Source organism: Hordeum vulgare, chromosome 7H, assembly GCF_904849725.1.
Source record: "Hordeum vulgare subsp. vulgare chromosome 7H, MorexV3_pseudomolecules_assembly, whole genome shotgun sequence".
Taxonomy (NCBI): Eukaryota; Viridiplantae; Streptophyta; class Magnoliopsida; order Poales; family Poaceae; genus Hordeum; species Hordeum vulgare.
The window spans coordinates 235,423,313-235,429,312 of NC_058524.1; positions in this window are offsets into that span (position 1 = coordinate 235,423,313).

A 6,000-nucleotide genomic window follows, 5' to 3' on the forward strand; every position below is an offset into this window, starting at 1 on the left:
TCTTCAAAGTGACATTTAACTTATGTTGCATACCATGATCATGTTTGTTTACCACCAAGATGATATCCACCAAAGATGCATAATATTGTTATCCTTCACTTGCATTGTTCATATTATGGGCTGTTTGCGAGTACATTCAAAGTACTCATTGGCTTGCCACTGGTTATTTCATTGACTAGGTATGAGAGAAAAGGATTTGGTGCAGAGTAACTCGGGGACGTTCTTCCGAGCTAGGATGCTTCCTACATAGAATGCATGTAGGTTAAGGCTGATGGCATGGGTTCACGCTTTCGACCAATATTTCCTCTATTGGTCCGGTTTGGTGTGTTGGCACTCAAGGCCCTATATATGTAATACTTGACCGAAATGGTCATTTGTTGTATCAAACGATATGTATGGATGTAAGACTCTTTATATTCAATATCTGTGTGTTCTGTGAGCTTTGATCTCTGGGATCACTGAGCACGTTCAATCGGGGGTCTCGACTCGTAAGTCGGGGTCCCCACATATTCCCTACTAGAAATAAAGATTTTCATGAAAAGATATTGTTTCTCATGATTTCCAAAAGATTTTTGCAAAGGAAAAGCAAGCTTAAGATTTGCAAAACGATGAAAGCCCAAAAGTTGGCAGAATCTGTGAAAAACAAAACAACAGGTAGTAAATAATTTTGTGGGGCACTTCTGCAACTCAAATCAAAAAACTCAGAACATAAGCAAGAAATACAATTATATAGATCACGCTGTCAAAAACATTCATATCAAAAAGATGATCTGGTGATCTTTGGCGAAGTTTTCCGTCAGACACACAAAATCTGTTTCTGGGCAGCATGTCACAACTTTTGAACTTTCTTGCACTCGGAGGCTAAAACTTGGCACAAAGCTTTAAAATAAAGATACAATGATGTTGCTACAGTAGTAACAAGCATCAAGACCACTAAAAATGAAAGTAAAAACAAATTGGGTTGACTCCCAACTAGCGCTTTCTTTTATGCATTTGAGCTAGTCATGATGCAAAAATATCAAGTTGTATCAACTGAAACATCACAAAGATCATCCAAAAGCTCTTCAATAGTACAACTAATCTTAAGAGGGCTCTAAAAGAGAGGCTTAGTGGCAAAACTTCTAGTAACAAAAGCAAAGATAGTAAGACCAATTGGAATTTCATTTCTAATTCTATTTAAGAGATGTATCTCTTCCAAGGTCTTCACAGTTTCAACACCCCTAGCAATAGGTATACTCGTTTTGGGTTGAAGAACCTTGGGCACGTGAATGAACTTAGGTTCCTTACTTGCAGGGGTTTCTAAATTTTTAGTCTTGATGGAGGATAGAGTAGTCCTAAAGTTTCAATAATGTCCTCGATCTTATCAATCCTAGAAGGATCCATATCGTGGGATTTAAGGGTCTCCAAAATTTTGTAAATTTTGTTCATGGAGCTATCAAGTCTATTTAAGTTCCCTTGAATCCAACGATTTACTTCATTTATTTTACTAATGCTTGGCATCTTTAGCTCTATATTCTCAAGTTTACTCATAATGTGAGCTAAAGTGATATCATCCTTTATGTCAACAATAAGTGGGGTTCCGACAAGATTTTCCATAACGTTAAGAGCCTCCTAAATGGGAGCTTTCAAGAAGATCCCACCTATTTCCGTGTCTAGAACAAACATATGCCATGAAGTAATACCAACATAATTTTTTTAAGCAAAATAGTGGTGGATTGCTTCTTGGTGGCTCTATCTTGAGAATCTTTAGTTCTATACCAAGCATCTTTCAAACTTTCTCCAACTCTTTGTTTGAAGGTAAGAATCTCTCCTTCGGGTGCAACACCAAAGGAAAAGGACTTAGACATACTAACTAAACAAAGCAGAAGTAACTATTTTTTTTGGTTTTCGATACAAGACTCTAAAGAAAAACTAGAAAGCAAACTAACAAGACTAAAAATCGAAGGTAAAAGATAGTGTGCAACTCCCCTATCTTGAAGACTGGAGTCCCCGGCAACGGCACCAGAAATTTGCTTGATGACGAGTTGATGGATATACTTCTCGCCCCTTGTTGGTTACCCCAAGTAGAAGGTGGAGATGTAGTCAGCAGCAGATTTCCCTTACACGGGGACTGTAAGGTTTACCGAACCAGGAGGACTCCAAGGATCAACAAGTAGGTGTCCGCTGTTTTGGCGCTAGCAGAAGATGTGGACCTACACACACAACAAATAACTTTTCTCCCAACGAGTACATAGAGGTTGTCAATCTCTACGGCCTTGTAGTTTGCAAGGATCAAAGCACAAGAGGGAATAGTGATAGTGATTGCAATGGAAAACTAAATAAAGCAGTAAATGATGGAGGTGTAAACAATGGTGGTAATGTGGACCTGACTCACATGATGTTCACTAGTGATGTCTCTCTCCCAAAAGATGATAAACAACTATGCAAGGGTAAAAAAATTACAGCTGTGCAACTGACACAATTATGAACGCACCGCAATGCTAATTATGCTACTTGAAAGTTAGAGGCTCAGTAGTAATGGGAAGTAAACCAAGACAAGTAGACCGTTTATTCATCAGCATCTACTTACTAATCATCCACCTTGAGATATCTATCCAAAACATCTCGCTAGTATTAAGTTGCGAGCCCAACCCAAAGTGTAAACTCAAAGCAACGAACAACTGTATTAACGAACTTTGCGCAAGGTAAACAATACTTGCAACCGCGGTCACAAACACCGTTGTTTTCTCCCTGGTGGCAACAACATATGTCCTAGTCTCATGTTTCTATCACTCAATCTAGACACTAGGGGGGATGAACCCACAATCATGCATAACGCTCCCTCTTGGAGTTACAATCTACTACTCGGCCAAAGCATTAAAGAGCAACGGAGAACATGCATGAATCACTAAGAACATAATATAAAAGGATAATCAAATATATAAATCATCACAATCTGAACATAGTCTCATAATCCGTCGGATCCCAGCAAACCAAGCACAGCAATAGCAGGAAAATTACATAGATGCCTTCATCATGTAGGGCAGCTCACAAGGGCTAATCATTGAAACACAAGATTGGAGAGAAGACATCACATAGCTACTGGTCATGGACTCAGGGTCCAAGGAGGACTACTCACGGCATGTCCGAGAAGCGTCCATGGTGGTGGAGAAGCTCCCGGAGGTCAATCCTCCCTCTGGCAGTGTGCGAGGAAGAGGTCTCCTGATGCTCCCAATCTCAGAAGCGCTGCGGCGGCGGAACAATGGAGAAATTCGCGATTCTGGATATGATGGAAGGGTTTCTAATCGGAGGGGTAAATATAGGCCAAAGGAGGACATGAGAGGAGGTGGGGCCCACCCAGGCGACCAGTGGGCGCGTCCAGGGGCCAGGCAACGCAGGGAGGCCGCCTGGGCAGCCCCTGGCTCCGCTCTGGCCCATCTTCGGTGCTGCAGAAGATTCTGTCACGCTGATTTTTATATATTTTTCTTGGGATTTTTGGGGCTTTGGAAATTTGGGTAAAAGTCCCTGCAAAAAAGATATTAGCAGATAGAAACTGGCACTGGGTGCACTGAGTTAGTAGGTTAGTCCAAATATGTGTAAAAGGATATGAAAGTGTAGAAAACATATAACAATGTCACCCGAAAGATCATGGAACAAGCATAAATTATAGATACGTTTGGGACGTATCAGCTGCAGGTGTAGTCATTGGCGGACTGAGTTGATTTCCTTGCGAGTTGTAGGCATAGTCATTGGCGGACTGAATTGACTGCCTCTGTCTTCTCCCCAGTGCGGAGCGTAGGGCTGCCACTAGGGGTGGGAGGGACCCCTCCGCGTCCTCACGGGGGGGGGGGGGGGGGGGTATACATCCTCGGCTCATTATTACGTGAGAGTGTCACGGTGGGGGTGTATCTAGGAGGTCGCGAGGATGCTTTGGCCTCGCGAGTGTCCCTACCCCTGAGGCATAGGCGCCTGATTCCTTCTGGTCTTCACCCATCGCGGAGCATAGGTCATCCACTCGGTGTGGGAGGGACCCCTCCGCATCCTCGCCCCCCGGGTGTATACAACCTCAGCTCGTTATTACGTGAGTGTCACGGTGGGGGTGTATCTGGGAGGTCGCGAGTATGCTTTGGCCTCGCTAGTGTCCCTTCCCCCGAGGCATGAGGCGCCTGATTCCCTTTTGGGTCATTGGTAAACCCTGTTGACTTTTTCTTCTTCAGGAGTGAGGCTGGGTGTCTGCTGCCTCAGGAGGCCTGCAAGGATAAGCTTCGGCCGGAGCCCCCAAGAGGGGAGTCGACCGCCTATAGATACAAGCAAGGTAGAACGTTAGTGTTCGAAGAAACAACTAAAGAATGCGTAAATGAAAGTGGCGGCTGGGGAGTGCCCTGAACACCTGGAGGCCACGTGGACCTGTGGGGGCCCTCGGATAGAGTGAGCCAAAAAGTTACCTCGCAGCAGCCAACAAAAAGTCACATGGCGGCCATGCCGTTGGAGTGCCGAGGGCATTGTCGTTGCCCGATCTCCTTCTTCCATGATCGTGACCCTCACGGGTCCGCCTTCTCCCGAGGCTCGGGACATTCTCTTGGCCCGAGCATCTCCTCCTCTTCCTCACCACGCCCCAGCAGGCAAGGCATGAGCATGGCCTGCTCGAGCCGTCAGCAGGTAGCAGCCGCGTTCCCCAGCCCAAAGGGCATGAGGGTGTCGGCGCCCAGGCACACCCACCGATGGTTAGCTTGTGCGGGCCAGAAGGCTCCTTGAGCCGCGGCTCTGTCGATTGCGACTGCTTTGATGTAGATGCGGGGCCGATCGACCATGCCGACAATGGTGACTGTGATTGGTGATGTAGGGCAGTCCCCGCCTTGCACGACCTAGGCATCTCGAAGTTCTTGGATTGCTCTCATGACGGACTCACGGGAGCTGGGCGGACGCGCGCCGGAGTGCGCCCTCGGGTTGTGCTCGAGCGCCACCCTCGCCTCACTGGTCAGGCCGGGAACCTCCCCGGTGGGAGCTCCCAGTCCTGACCCAAGGGGGGCGCCGAGCGCGCCTTCCTGTGCGATGGGATACAAGACCCCGTCCCCGGGCATGGAGCCCGAAGTCCCAGGGTGCTCCATGGAGAGGAGCTTCTTCTCTTCTTGCGTGGGTCCCCGCAGGGTGGCTCGTATTCTTCGTCGTCCAAGCGTTCCGCCGCTGCGGCGCGATAGGCGCGCTCGAGTGTACAAACGACATCCTTCTCATCGCAGGCGATGGTCATGACCCCGCCGCTCCCCGGCATCTTGAGGGCATTGTAGCCGTGGTGGCTCACTGCCATGAACTTGGCGAGACCCGGGTACCCAAGGATCGCGTTGTACGATAGGTGGATGTGTGCGACATCGAAGACGATGATCTCAGTGTGGTAGTTCTTGCGCTCACCGAAGGTGACTGGCAGACGCACCTGCCCGATGGGCACGGTGGACCTTTCCGTGACTCCTGGCAAGGGCTTGGTCGGCATGAGTTGTTCGTACGATAGCTGGAGTGCCTCGAAGGTCTCAACCGAGAGGATGTTGAGCCCCACTCCACTATCGATAAGGCTCTTGGTGATGAGAACATTGCTGATGGTCGGGGTGCACATCATGGGGAGCTTGCCGGCCATGAACGAGCACCTGAGTTGATCACTTGGGTCGAAGGTGATGGTGGTTTGGGACCAGCTGAGGGGGCGCATCACTTCAGGCTTTGGGAGAGCGGCATTCACCTCCCGGGTGAACTGCTTGAAGCCGCAGTTCGAGGACGGGGTCTGGGCACCGCCCAGGATGGAGGCCCTCGCTCTGATCTCCTGGAAGCCCCCAGCCACATCATTCTGCCTATCTTCATCCCTCCTTCTGGGTGTTGGAGGCAGCCCAGCCTCACGAGGCCGACCGCATCGTTGCCCCTCCTGAAGGTCGTCGTGCGAGCGGTCCTCCTGAGGCTGGCCGCGCCAGCGGTCTTCATGAGGCTGTTCATGCCACTCCTAACGCGTCTCCCGGTCATCCCAGCGGCATCCAGTGCAAC